This window comes from Engystomops pustulosus, chromosome 7 (genome assembly GCF_040894005.1).
Source record: "Engystomops pustulosus chromosome 7, aEngPut4.maternal, whole genome shotgun sequence".
NCBI classification, from domain to species: Eukaryota; Metazoa; Chordata; class Amphibia; order Anura; family Leptodactylidae; genus Engystomops; species Engystomops pustulosus.
The window spans coordinates 81,923,262-81,938,936 of record NC_092417.1 but is presented as its reverse complement, the minus strand read 5'-3'; the positions used below and the strand labels follow the sequence as shown (position 1 = coordinate 81,938,936).

The window sequence follows — 15,675 nt, the reverse complement described above, 5'->3', positions numbered from 1 at the left end:
ATAGGATAAAAGCGGGTAGTTGACTTCTCTTTTTCATCCTGCTGCTGCTATAAAAATATGTTGATGTCATAATAGCCTTTATAGCTATTGGGGAAGATTTATCAGTGCTTCTCTGCCAGTTTTCTGATGTTGGGGCACTGAAATAATCACAATTTCTTGCACTCTACACCAACTCCACGTCATGTGGGTGTGGATGTGGCTGAATGTTCACCACTGAATGTTTGCAGTTTTTTTTATTGAAAACAGTTTTGTCTGCCAGCTAAACCCGGCTGTTGGATACATCATGAGGTCTAAGCCTCATGATATATCTGCCATGGCGGCAGGGAGGTGGGGCTTTATCATATGCTGGTGTATGATAAATCACTCCCGTTATGTCTATGGGTTGCCAATTGTGATCCAAGCTGCTAAAAGGGAGGTTCAAATATTGTAGGCGGCGTTCAATGTTAACAGGATGCAATCAGGCCAAGCTCCTTCTCACAGCCTTTAATTGTGCTTCAAAACACAATGTAATGTGTGAATGCAGACGTAGAGTGGTTCCAATGCTGAGACATTTGATCTTTAGCCTTTTTGCTAAAGGAGATGAAGAAATGGACAATCCTTAACATGTTTGATCAATCCACTGACAGTTTATACACACAGTAATTTAAGCTGACATTTTCCTTTGATATCCACTTCCCATAAATGTAACCAGGACAATTGATAAAATTCCACCAAATATGGGAGATTTCAGCTGGTACAGGAAGTTAGGGACAAACATAACCGACTCATCCTTCTATATTTTTTTCCTATAAACAGATAACACAGAGAATGAGTCACATTCTGTTACTTGTAGATGACTCACTATAGCTGTAGATGGTGGGAACTTCACATTCATGCAGCAGTAAGGCCTAAATATCTGTGCAATGGAGCTACCACTATTGTTCCACTAAATGCCAAGGAAACTTTTGAATCCACTGAGGGCAACCCACATGTATATTATTGCAAATAGTGCGTTTTAATATAATTTTTTCAGTTTGTAATTGCGGCTTACTAACAATCTACTTACAATTAGTTTGATGACATGCTATGAGTTCTAAAAGTAATGGGACCATAAAAAAACAAATAATTTAAAATGTATAGATAGTAGCTGAAGTTTTCTTTCTCCTTCACAAGTGATAGGTGTTACATAGTTGCTTCTGAGGTTGGGTTTACATGTTGCTTTTCTGATTCAAAATAAAAACAAGAAAGCAAAACCCATATGTTTATATTGTCCCTTTACGTCATCCATTGCTTGAATGTGAAGTAATCTGAATCAAACTTCAGATCCCCGTTTTTTTTTTCAGATTTCTGGGGTCCCAGAAGTCAGACTCCCAGTGATCTGACAGTTATCTCCCATACAAAATACCTACTTAGTTAGATGTTTACATTCTTAGCCACACAGAGAAAGTATTAAGAGGGTATTTTTTACACACTGGTAAATCAGTTTTAAATACCGTAAATTGGTTTTAAATTCCTTTCCAAAGCAGATTTTGACCAGTAGCCTACAATAAACTTTTCCTTATGGGTTTCCAATGGTAAACCTATCCTTCGGCAGCCTGCACTCAATATGTAACTGCGAGGATTTGCTTAATTTATTATGGAAAAACTGCAGTGTACGACAACAGCATAAACACACAATGACTGACACTTTTGGAAACAGTACTTGGGGCCACACCTGTGTGTGCACATAAAAACTTATTTTCAAATGTTTTTTTTTCATGAGGAAGCAGAAAAGGTACAACTTGTCTAAAAAGCTGATGAAGTGCTGTACACAATGCTTTTGACTCTATGGGCAGACTCCTTTTAACCTTTATTAACCCCTTGCTGCTGAAGCCACTTTTCATCTTCCTGACACAGCCCATTTTTTTCAAATCTGACGTGTGTCAATTGGTTATAACTTTGGAACGTTTCGACATATCCAGGTGTTTTTGAGATTATTTTCTCATGATACTTTGTATTTCATGTTAGTTGAAAAATTTGGATGATATGTTTATTTATGAAAAAAGGTATATTTTAAAAAATGCTTGTTTTTCAAAATTCAAAATATTTTTTTTGGCACATAGTCATAACAGCAAAATAACTACCGTATATACTCGTGTATAAGCCGAGTTTTTCAGCACAAAAAATGTGCTGAAAAACGTCCCCTCGGCTTATACACGAGTCAATACTTAAGTCGATAGGCTTAAAAAATAATAAACATATACCCACCCTCCCGTGGCCCCGATGTGCAGCGCTGCTCCCCCAATGTCCGTGCGGCTGGTCTTCTGGCTTCCCGGCTCCTCTGAAGAGGCATCTAGTTAACCCAAGCACAATGCAGCTCCCCAAAAACTTGCTATGAGGTTTAAATTCCTATTATTACCTTATCCCAGATAGGTACTAAATCCTTTCCTCTAACTGAACTTCTACATCTTATTACTTTCTAAATGGTCCCAAACAACCATTGGATGTGATCTGAATTAACATAAAATCGTTACTACAACATAATTTAAAAATAATAGGGCTTTTATTTCCTGGCCTTCCATTCAGAGTATGACCTGTCTGCAGAGCTTCCAGCTGTTATTGGCTCAAGGCATGAGAGTCCAAACAGTTAGAACTGGACTCCTGATCTGCAGCAAGAAAGCCAAGACTCTGGGCCAGCCAAAGTTCTTTCCTTTCGGGCGAGAATGTGCAGCATTACCTCGAGATAAGTGGAGGTTTTCCAATGACTGTGTTTTTTTTCCCTCACAGTATTTCAGCATTGTTTTTCTCCTATAAACAATAGAAGAGTAATATGGGGTGTGAATTTAAAGCAGACTTCAATGACTGTTCTGAGTCTAAGATGATTACTTTCTTAGAGTACACATCTGTTTTCCTCCCATGGCTGCCAGCAACGTTACTCACTTTACTGCCCACCAGGGAAAATGTTAAACTAGTGCACAACTTCCAAAAAGAAAAAAAAAAGTAAGAGAAGCACATCTGTTTGTCCGTCAAACTACAACCAGCTATGCGACAGAGCATTTTACCAGGCTGCACAGTTTACTGGTACCATCGCTTGTTATCTTAGGCTATCTGCACACGCAGCAGATTGTCATGCAGAAAAACACCTGTAAACCCACACAGTATTAAATTATTTACTAAATTATTTTATATTGTTCCCTTATAAAGAATGGCTGGACTATTCTGCAACCTCTTGTGTCAACACCCTCATCCTCATAGACTGTAAGCTCTTGCTCTTGAGGGCCCTCACTCCTATTGTTCTGTGTAATATAATATTATAACTGTATACATCCCTTATGATTTGTTAAGCGCTACGGAATTTGATGCGCTATATAAAAAAGATTATTATTATTATCATCTTTTTTTTTACTATGATCTTTTGCTGGCACCGATTGTGGGTGTTACTGGTGGGCGTTTACTGCAACATGCAGCAAACGCTCACCGGCTATGGAAAGGGCTCAACCCGTGAGCCCTCTCCAATCACCCACAGTCAGTAAGCGGTTAAGATGGCAGACCTGGACCGATAAAATTGCACCATGGTAGAGTTACCAGAATAAAGGAGACATCTTTCTCTGTAAATTACTTTGATGTAACAAGTTTGCTATATGCAGGGAAACAGATCGCCAACAAGGCAGCTCTAGCAGATTTGCTAGCGATGATCGCAGGCCTGACACCAATCATGGTAATGGCGGTTAATGAGTGAGAGACCTCAGTCCGTGAACCCTCTCTAATCACCTGCAGCCAACAAGTGACGTAGTAATACATGTCCTTAAGGGGTTAAGATGGCAGACCTGGGCCAATTGCACCACGGTGGAGTTACCAGAATAAAGGAGATCCCTTTCTCTGTAAATTACTTTGATATACCAAGTTATATGCTATATGCAGGGAAAGGGGATAGCGTAAAACATACTAAGGTGAACGTTATACAAATGATAGAACATATTCACTGATTTCAAGAAAATGTCTCTGACTTGGGCAATTTATGTTCTTTTGCCTCTTTAAATGCCTAAAGAATCCCCCCTCCTACCAGACCCCAGACACACACAGTGTATTCCCCATAAAATGGCCGTCTAGGAGTAAAGTTCCGTAGCTATGCTGTGGAGACAACTGGGAAAAGAAAGAGCCAAAAATTAGCATAGTATAAATGTAAATAATCTAGAGAGGATAGAGACTGCATCAGTGATGTAGAAAATACTAAAACAATCTCAATTTATAGCACATAGTCTTTCTGTAAGGAAAGACTACATGAATTTCCTGTTGTATTCCGCTTCCAAATGAGTTTTTCCCAGGGATGGATTCTAGAACTCCAACATCCTGGATGGATCCATGTCAAGTTACAGTTCTCTCCTCCATGAACCTGCTGAGTCTCAATTAATCCAGCTGTTTCAATGTTTGTATTTTAAAGACAAAGTCCGGAATGGAAGTAATAGGAATAATTTATAGAGCTATCCCTGAATCCAGAGATCATCAGAAACTTTGTGTAATGCATAAATTATTACAGAATGGGATACTTTATAAACTTCACAGACTGAATAAGGTAGAGAATAATTCTGTGTACACTCATCCTGCATTAAAGTAACAGCAATTAAGCGCAGTGCCCCCCTGTGTACTCATCACATGAACTTTGAATAAAGAAGACTGCTTTCACGATTGGTGAGTGCCAACTTTTTGTGGACAACTTTTAAAGAGACTCGATAGAAATGCCAAAATTCTGTAGCAAAATACTCTGAGGAGGACAAAATTTCTTAATATGCTATGTGCCCATTTTTTTTTAAAAAAGATTTTATTTTTCATTTTTCAAAATTACAACAATGCACAATAGGCAACAAAACATCCCCCTCAGGGAAGTATAAGGCACAATCATAAAGTTAGGGTTAGCAGTACATGCTATGTGCCTATAAGTACATCAATAATAATAGTACATTTAAAAGGATACAATAATGCTGCCAGTACCCCCACCAGTACAGCAAGGGGTTTAACAAAGACAGGACATAGCCATCTGATAGGTCTGTGTCTGCCTTCTTAGACCCTTTGCAATCTATCCTGGTGTTTTTCGGCTCTGATCACACATTCAATGCCAGTAGATTTTGTCTGGCCACTAAGTGCCTTGGCCTTTACTGTGACATTTGTTTTGGATGAAGAAAACTTCAGTTTGTTCCCGTTTACTTCTTAAAAGCTAGGTGATGTCTTCTATACAACTACGACCTTTTAAGGTAATCCAGAGCATCCAAACAAGAAATACATTTAAATTTTTTGCAACTTGCTGGCAGAAAAGAAGCTGTTTAATCATCTGATTACCGTATATACTCGGGTATAAGCTGACCCGAGTATAAGCTGGGACCCCTATTTTTACCACCAAAAACTGAGAAAACCTATTGACTCGAGTATAAGCCGAGGATGGGAAATGCATTGGTCACAGCCTCCCAGTATATAGCCAGTCAGCCCCCAGTAGTATATAGCCAGACAGCCCCCAGTAGTATACAGCCAGCCTGCCCCATGTAGTATACAGCCAGCCTACCCCATGTAGTATACAGCCAGCCTGCCCCCATGTAGTATACAGCCAGCCTGCCCCCATGTAGTATACAGCCTGCCTTCCCCCATGTAGTATACAACCTGCCTACCCCCATGTAGTATACAGCCAGCCTGCCCCATATAGTATACAGCCAGCCTGCCCCATATAGTATACAGCAAGCCAGCCCCCTCTAGTATACAGCCAGCCCAGCCTGCCCCCAGTAGTATACATCTGCCCCCAGTAGTATACATCTGCCCCCAGTAGTATACAGCCAGCCCAGCCTGCACCCTGTAGTACACAGACAGCCCAGTCTGCCCCCTGTAATATACAGCCAGCCCAGCCTGCCCTGAGTAGTATACAGCCAGCTCAGCCTGCCCCGAGTAGTATACAGCCAGCTCAGCCTGCCCCCCGTAGTATACAGCCAGCCCAGCCGACCCCCTGTAGTATACAGCGAGTCCAGCCTGCCCCAAGTAGTATACTGTCTGCCCAGCCTGCCCTCTGTAGTATACAGCCAGCCCAGCCTGCCCCCTGTAGTATACTGTCAGCTCAGCCTGCCCTCTGTAGTATACAGCCAGCCCAGCCTGCCCCCAATAGTATACAGCCAGCCCAGCCTGCCCCCAATAGTATACAGCCAGCCGACCCTTATAATAAGAAAAAAAACTTATATACTCGACCTCCGGTGGCCCCGTTGTCTGTGCGGCTCTGCTTCTTTCTTCCTTGCGGCTCCTCTTCAATCTTCCGTCTTCTTTAAAAGCCTGCCGGGCGCGGCTAAGCTCTCTTCTGGCCGGCAGGCGCATACTATGACGCGGGTGCTGCTGACGTCATAGCATGCGCCTGCCGGACGCGAGATAACATGGCCGTGCGCTGTAGGCTTTTAAAGAAGACAGAAGATTGAAGAGGAACCACGAGGAAGAAAGAAAAGGAGCCTTGTGGACATCGGGGGAGCTGCGTGCACATCGGGGAGCCGCGCCGAACATCGGGGCCGCCGGGGGGTGAGTATATAATTTTATTTTTTGTGCTGAAAAACTCGGCTTAGACACGAGTATATACGGTAGTATAGGAACTAAAAATTTATATTAAAAACCATGTTAGCAAAAGGGAATCCTATTAAAAGAGTCTTTAATAAAAATAAAAAGAGAATATAGAAAAAGTATATTTAAAGAGAACCCGTCATGCAAAATAACCCCCTAAACTAAATATATTTTCATAAACTGCCATTAGAGAGCATTGCCTCTATCCCTTCATTGTCCCTCTACATGCATGTAAACTTAAGCAATGAGGTCCTAAAGCTGTATGCAAATGACCTGTGAAATGTCCAATGAAGCATTAGCATATTCAAGCTGTCCACCTTATTCAGGAGTGGGAGGCACAGCCACACCCCCAGTGCATGACTGACAGCCTGTATAATGATGTGAGGCTGTGTAATGATGTGCTTCCTGGTGCTGGTGGCCACGCCCCCTGCAGCCTGTGTGTGCATGTGTGTGCATGTGTGTGTGTGTGTGTGTGTATAGGAGAGATACAGCAGCTCCAGGCAGCCATGTTACAGCAGAACATGTCAGATTCATGTGTAGCTGATGTCTGTGTCTCTCACCTGTATATTAGGAGGATGCAGCATGTCAGCAGATGCAGCACACACACTTGCCATGCTTTACTATACATTTCACACAGACATGAGCAGGGGGAGGAGAGGGGAGGGGTAACAGGGGTGACATCACTGCCTCTGGCCATGTGACCAGCCTCATTTACATAATAAAGAATAGATGATTTTACAATGATTAATGTATGAAATAACTAGATAAAGGCTGGGATGGGATCCTTGTGAGCTGCTCCAACAGGTAGAGGTGACAGGACTAGTGGCAGAGACCTGATGACAGGTGTCCTATAAGGCTACATGCAAATGAATGCTATCTGTTGATTCAATGAACAATGCACGGATAAATGCTTTTCTGTGGGCTCATACACATGGTGGTACTTTCCAATTTTTGGGGCAATTTTTTAAAATAAATTATGGATTAATCAAATCTAACAAATATGCATGAAAATTCATACATTTCACATTTAATCTATGAATAGTCAAATGTCTGCCATAATCAGGATTTTTTTAAATAAATATAGTGTCTCAGTAAAAAGAGCATCTAAGATCATAGAGCACAGGAAAACCTACATACCCCTGGTATAAAGGAAATAGCAATTTACTTTTTTTTTACAACAACATAAAACTGCTATTAGAAGCCTCTATATTCCACACGGAAAATCTTCTGCCAAGACGCTAAAGATTTTCCAGAATTACAGAGATCCAAATAATGCAATCACCAAAACAGCTTCACCTTCCTGCTGAGAAGGCAGATTCAGAGGCTGTACTGCTCTGGAGAGCTATGCATGAAGAATTATTGGAGAGCTTTACACAATGAAAAATTATTAACAGTGGTGGGAAAGAGCACTTCTATGACATGAGGGGTGCGCTAGTGAAACCAGCAGAGAAATATACAGCTGCTCTGGCGGATGGATATCATTCCCTTCATAATCTATGCTGATTTGGGGTTTTACTGCGGTATAAATATTTGAATGTGTTTATATTGATCATTTATTAGACTCTCTGACAACTGCAGCCTAAGAGGTTAAGCAGCTACTAATTGTAGGTTGTATCATATCTAAAGTTGTAACGCTGAAATTTTTTTTTCCAGTATTTGACTGGAGGCTTGCTTTCTACAAAACAATTTGCATTTGTAAATCCCTCAATTCTGGACTAGACATGACTTACTGATTTGCTTTCACTTACGGAATATATATGTAGGTGGGAATCACAATTTCTTTTTGCTGTTTATCATTTGGTTGAAATAATACAGATCTGTGTGAATATGATGATAATATCAAGAAGGTGTACAGATAATAGCTCTGAACACAAGGCATATCACTGCCCTGGTCAGACTGCGTGTATTCATCATCATTAGAAAGCTGACAATGTATTTAATAGAAGCTACAGGTATCAGGCTCCAGATGGAGGAGCTTTTTTTTTATACCCTAGATGGGGTTTGCCCATCAAAGAAAGTTCTCAAATATAAATCCTGTAGTGATGTTAACATGATAACAATAACTTTTAACCCTGTACCTTTCAGTATTATTGCTGCTTTTGCTCCTTTCACTGCAGTACTTTCTCAGTGTAAGGCACCATACACACGGGACATAATTTTAAATGTGGCCAATGTAATTATTGCTGTTATAATCTCGCATTAGGACAATGGTTATGGGTGTTGTTAAGCATGCAGTGAGGCAATTTCTCAACTGTAAATCACAATTTGCTGTATATGTCATCTTTAGTTACCTTGCTGATACATGTATACGAGGGCGGTTCAATAAGTTATCATCTTGTGCTGCCATCTATCAAACGACGGCAAAACAAATTGCAGACTGATTGATAGGTTAGTTTGGATTTGGCAGCCATTTAAGTAAGACGTGTTTTGTGATTATTGCCTAGACGGAAAAAGAGCAGTATCGTTCGGCAATTCGCTTTTTGTTTTTGGATGGGAAAAAACGTGAGATAAAAGCAAAGTTGGATGCTGTTTATGGGGACATTTTGCCATCTATGACTACAGTTAGATATTGGTTTAAATGAATTTAAACGGGGGCGAACATCCGTTTTTTATGAGGAGTGACCAGGACGCCCGGCAGACGTGGTTACTGAGGAAATCATTCAAAAAGTCCACAGCATGATACTCGCTGATCGAAGTAGCAGAGACCGTAGGTGTGTCGACCGGAACGGCAATTAATATTTTACATGATAAGTAGGCAATGAAAAAATTCTCAGCGCAATTGCCGACGGTGGACAACAAGCGGATGCGGCTGTTAACTTTGAAGCAGTCTTTGGAGCAATTTAAGCGAGATCCGAAGGAGTTTTAGTCTAATTTCACCGTTGATAAAACCTGGATTCATCATTACACACCAAAAACTAAGCAACAATCAAAACAATGGATTTCTCCAGGTGAATCTGCTCTAAAGAAGGCGAAGAAGGTCCCATCGCCCAGCGTCATCCACATGTATTTTTTAGAAAAAGGAAGAACAATCACTGGACACTACTACGGTGAGTTATTGGACCGCTTCGACAAAAAATTGAAGGAGATACCGCCGCATTTGGCGAAAAAGAAGGTGCTGTTTCACCACGGTAACACACCAGCACATTCATCCGGAGTTGTCGTCGCCAAATTGCATGAATTGCGTGAAGCATTGCTGCCGCACCCCCCGTATTCACCCGATCTGGCTCCCTGTGACTTTTCCTTGTTCAGTAACATGAAGAAATGGCTTGCATGAAAAAAATTTAGCTCAAAACGAGGAAGTCATCACCGAATCAGAGGCTTATTTTGGAGAGTTCGACAAATCCTATTTTTTGGAGGGGTTAAAAAAGTGGAAGGAACGTTGGGAGAAGTGTATCTTTCTAAAAGGGGACTATGTTGAACACGGGTTGAACCGCCCTCGTAATATGTAGTTCCTGCTGACAACTCGACGTCACATGCTTGAAAAAGCGCAATACATGTCAGTCATTCTGTGGTGTGCCCGGCTCCTCTCTGTACTTCTTGATGACCTGAATGAAAATACTGTACTTTGTCGGTGTACTGTGGGCATAAAAACAAATATGTAACATAAATTGATGTCGATAGAATAAGGATTGTTGTAGTTACAAAACAATAACATTATAGTATAGGTCTGGATGCCATTATATTTAATTGTAAAAGAGTGTATTGGCCATTATTCTTAATTTTTATAGTTGAAGAAATGGGGAGGGGGGAGCTTTGCAATACCAAGGTTATTTAAAGAAAAGAGGCAAAGTTGTTCTTTTTATGCAGACGTTCTGGGTCTACTGTCCACTGCAGCATAAATTTCACCTTGCCTCTCTTTGCCTTAGCGTGGAATCATACGTGCGGTGCATATATTACACATCCGTTGCATTTTGTAGAGTTATTAGTCTAATTAGGAAATCTGATGGTTTGGGTTTAGGTGTCAATGGGTCGACCCTATTAATACATATGGCTGGTTGATATGCTAATATAAGGATAGCCTCTTGCCCTGAACTTAGTCCTTCGGTCATTTGTTTAGCAAATTCTTCTGGAGAGTAACAGTTCCTCTTGGCTCTTAAATATTGCTGATAGGAGATACGTTTTTTCAAAGTGGAGGGGGGGGGGGTTTGATGGGAATACCATCTAAAGCAAGGAGTCAGTAGTGGTTGGTTTTCTGTAGATGGTAGTAGTTAAATCACCCTAAGTATCTTTGTGAATCAATACATGCAGAAAGAGTAAACTGGAAGGATGTAACTCATGGGTAAACCTCAAGCCCAAAGTATTTGTATTGAAGTCATCCACTAGTTCTCCAAATAGTTTTTCATTACTCTCCCAGAGAAACTATGCCCCCCTTGAGTAATTACGACCCTATACGCACAACTACTTCTGGATAACTGGGCCCAGCCAAGCCCTCTTTTGTACTAGGCTGGGAAAAAGACGGTGGCTTGAATCTTGATGAGGACGATTAGTCCAAGGCCTTCATCGTATGCCACAAACTCTCCCTCTCAAATAAAGACTGGAAAACAAACTACAAAATCTTGACTAGGTGGCACATGGTTCCCTCGATGCTCCACATGAGTTTAAGATATATTCGCCGTATAAGACTACCCCTTTTCCAACGCATACAAAACACTGGTAAAAATTAAAAAAAAAAACAGATTTGAATTTAACATGGTCCTTTTTTTAATTTAAATTCTTATGACATGCAGGTATAGCAGGAAAACTGTCGCTCATAAACATAAGGCATACAACAACAACATTACCATCGTCCATTTTACGAAAAAAATTAAATTTTTATTTTATTAAATATTCCATGCCATGTACTGAAAAAAATTCCAAATGCAATGAAAATGGTGAAAAAACACATTTGCGCCATTTTCTTGTGGGCTTGGATATTACGTCTTTCACTGAGCGCCCCAAATGACAGATCTACTTTATTCTTTGGGTCGGTACGATTAAGGGGATACCAAATTTGTATAGGTTTTATAATGTTTTCATACATTTACAAAAATGAAAACCTCCTGTACAAAAAATTTTTTTTTTTATTTTGCCAACTTCTGGCGCTAATAACTTTTTTATACTTTGGTGTACGGAGCTGTGGGTCGTGTAATTTTTTGCAAAATTTGATAATATTTTCAATTATATCATTTTTAGGACTGTACGACCTTTTGATCACTTTTTATAGATTTTTTTATATTTTTCAAAATGGCAAAAAAGTGCCATTTTCGACTTTGGGCGCTATTTTCCGTTCCGGGGTTAAACGCATTGAAAAACCGTTATCATATTTTGATAGATCGGGCATTTTCGGACGCGTTGATACCTGATGTGTTTATGATTTTTACAGTTTATTTATATCAGTTCTAGGGAAAGGGGGGTGATTTGAAATTTTAGGTTTTTTTATAATAATTTTTTTTTTTTTTACTTTTTTTTATTTTTACTATTTTTCAGACTCCCTAGGGTACTTTAACCCTAGGTTGTCTGATCGATCCTATCATATAATGCCATACTACAGTATGGCAGTATATGGGGATTTTCCTCCTCATTCATTACAATGTGCTATCAGCACATTGTAATGAAGGGGTTAAAACGAAATAGCCTCGGGTCTTCGGAAGACCCGAGGCTACCATGGAGACGGATCGCCGCCCCCATGCGCTGCTATCTTTTTGAGGCTGCCGGCAGTTTTGCCGGCAGCCATTGCTGTAAAAACACCCGCGATCGGTGCTAGCAATATGCAGCAAAGACTCACCGGCTATGGAGAGGGCTCAGCCCGTGAGCCCTCTCCATGCAGCACGACCCGATTACCGGTGTATAAGACGACCCCAGACTAGACAGAAGATTTTTCTGTCTTCAAAAGTCGTCTTATACGCCGGAATATACGGTATATATGATATAGAGAGCCCATATGGCTCAGGCCAGTCATACACAAGCGAGTTTACTCTAACAAGATCATTCTGTGTTTCTCATGGATTTACCACTCCAAACCAAGAACAACTGAACTCATCTCAGCATGCCAGCAAGTTTGTTAGCCTCACATTGTCTGGAGTTTTTTATTTTAAAAACTGCTGACAGATTCCCTTTAAAGTTTGCTGGGATTAATTAGCCTTTGAGATGAGAAGATTTAAATAAGTGGACTAAGAACTGAATCCTGCTGTTAAACAATTACTATCCAATAAGAGGTCTCTACTTACCCCAAACTTGTTAAATATCCGCCAGCGCAGGTAATTACGCCTCTGAATAGTCACTAGTGTTAATTACACAAAACGTTAATGATTCAAAGTTTTTTCATGACTTCTTACATTAGTAGCTGAAAGATTAGGACATTTTGGACAGAGAAAATTCTATTTACAGCCAACTGAAATATAATAAAGTCTCTGATCTGATGCTCTGTTATTATTTAGAGTTTACTGTGTTCTTGGCTGAACTTTTCCAGGCTGAACACGGTGCTCTTTAAATACAGTGTTCGGCATATTTGAAAAAAGAAATGGATGGATAGATAATGTACACTAATCCATATATAAAATTCAACTGTATATTTTCAGTACTATACAGAAGTCTTGGTTTCACATTGTCATGGTGGTTGTGATGTATGATAATACAGATTTTTCAAGCTGTTTGCACCAGATTTCTGGAGAAATTTGTCCCCCTCCCCCCACCCCCCAAAAAAAACCATTGAAATGGCTTCCACCAAATTATTAAGGGATGTAGACCATTTTTAGGCACTTTTCCTTTTACGAAACCAGGACAAAGCCTTTGGAAAAGGAGGCATGATTTAAAGGAAGCATGTAGTTGCTAGGACAGTCAATACTGTAAACCTATATTAGTATTTTACTATTTACCTTAATTTTAAAAACTGTCAAACATGTACAGTCAACAAAATCTCCTGTTTGAGCCACTGGCACCAGATCTGTATGGAAAATTATCACACATAAAGACAAACTGGCCTTTACTTTAGGATAGAGAAAGAAGATCTGAGGAAATTCCTGTAAACAGTGGCAAGTATTTTAAGTGAGAAAGTAGATTCCATTTTCAAACCACTTACACTTCCCATTTTCTCTTTGGATCTAGACACCATTTAAGCAATAATCATAGGTTACATTTATCTTTTCTTTAACAACTTTTGATTGTGGTCCACTAAATAATTTTAACTTTAAGTCTCTAGCATTTCCTAGTTTTACAAAAGCTCCTTCCTATAAGTAGCAATTATATCACTTTATTTCTGGGACAGAATGGGTTTTACATGCCAATTTTTTCCTTTTAGTGGATGATTAAGCATATTTTTCCAGTTGGTAGGGGCGTGAAGTCTTAGGATCTCATTAAACATGCAGTTAATTAATTACATGAAGTCAGAAAAGTGTTACTTGGTTCAGTGCCCACTCAATGGTTGAGGTGTTTTATTGCAGCCATTTCTGACAATTAGGCATGACGGTGACATCATTCACATCCATGATACTGTAAGAGGCTAATACTTGAAGAATCAGCAACCTAAATATCTAGACATCGCCAAGACATAGAGCAGAAGATGATTAGAGAACAGTTATGCATGTTCCAGCATATATATCTCAATTTTCAAGCAGATAAATATTTACACAAATAATCTCACTGTATATAACACCCAAATCTCCACAGGAACAGGCAGTAATATTTATTACAGTTTATCATTGTCAGATTTTCTAAGAAGTTTATTTGGGTTAACCCTTATATTCCTGAGACCACCCACATAACAGAATGAGCTGGTTCTCATGAAGTTTAAGGACACTGTGTGGGTGCCTCACTAATCTTCTATTTTTATATCTCATCTAAAAATATTTGGCCAGATTTACATAATTAAAATTTAAGACATAATAAATTAGACCAGACAAGATTAATCATAGTGATGGATGTTGGATGATAATCATGATGCAGCTTTATACTGTCTGGTCAAACCAACAATTTGTATCAAAATCTGTGGCAGAATTCTAAACCAGATTTTTGCAAGTTATGCATTTATCCTTATAAATCCCACCCCTTATCAAACTAGACAAAAGGAATAAAAGCACACAGTAAAAACTGTGCACACTAAAGCCATGATGGCTGCAACACATCGATCATCCACCTGTTCCTGAGTTTTCCGAGTCATAATTAAGAATCTGCTTGTTGTTGGGAAACCCTCCTTATAAATTAGATATTGTAAATAAAATGCCCAGCCTTACTCTCATATGTATAGACTCTTTTATGTATCTCATAGACACATAGGTAGAAAGGAATTAAAAAACAAAGTTTTTATAAATAAATGCAAAACTTAGCCAAGATTTACCATTAACGTGAAGTACAACGTGTGAAAAAACCCCAAAAAACTCAAAAATCCCTTTGATAAGTTTAAGTGTTCACTAGTTATAACTATATAAAATAATGCATGTCATATTACACAAAATAGGGCTTAACCTTAAGATATACACAGCCTGGGTCTTAAAGGGGTTAAAGAACAAAAGCAAGAAGGGTCAATATGAATGTGGGGATACAGCAAAACTACCTAAAATAATCTAATACATACTGTAAAAAATTTAAGCAACAAGGAAAGAAAGACACAACTCAGCAGGGGAGACTGGCATTACCGATTATTTTAGATATTGTTTTGCCCTTGGCAGTTTCTATAGGAATCAATGACATTATTACATACTGCATTATATTACTACACTATTGTTATTGTCAACTGCTTACTGGCCACAAGCTATATCCCAAGCCATCACAGATTTTACAGTAACAATCTGATGCTGTGCCTAATAGGCTGCATATTACAGAGATCTTTGCATTTGCCAAATCACAAAATATTCAATGCTCTAACTGTTTAATATAGAATATGTCCAGAATAATCACTTTGATGACTGATCACTTTATTTCAGGTATGATCTAACATGTCTGGGTATTACACAGACAGGACAAGTGAAATCCTGCCGCCCCTAGGCCCTTATCACAGCAAGACATCCCACCATTTGTCATCATAGAAAGGTAAGGGACAGGTTGAATCCATTAATATGAATGAGAACACTAAACTATGAATATTACTCATTGGAATTAACCACTGAGCCAAATACCAGCTGTAATTGAATTGTACTAAATACACATATTTGTGATATCTGCTGT

General features: G+C 39.4%; 1 protein-coding gene and 1 long non-coding RNA gene across 3 annotated transcripts in view; one reads left to right on the top strand and one right to left on the bottom strand.

Moving 5' to 3' along the window:
- Nucleotides 1-15,675, bottom strand: part of BANP (BTG3 associated nuclear protein) — a 345,686-nt gene that overhangs the window by 33,812 nt on the left and 296,199 nt on the right. The window lies entirely within an intron of this gene.
- LOC140070504 (uncharacterized) overlaps nt 1-15,675 on the top strand; it is a 49,056-nt gene that overhangs the window by 33,156 nt on the left and 225 nt on the right. Inside the window, exon 2 of the long non-coding RNA XR_011848932.1 lies at nt 15,435-15,540. This is a non-coding gene — a long non-coding RNA (uncharacterized lncRNA). The remainder of the gene's footprint in view (nt 1-15,434; nt 15,541-15,675) is intronic.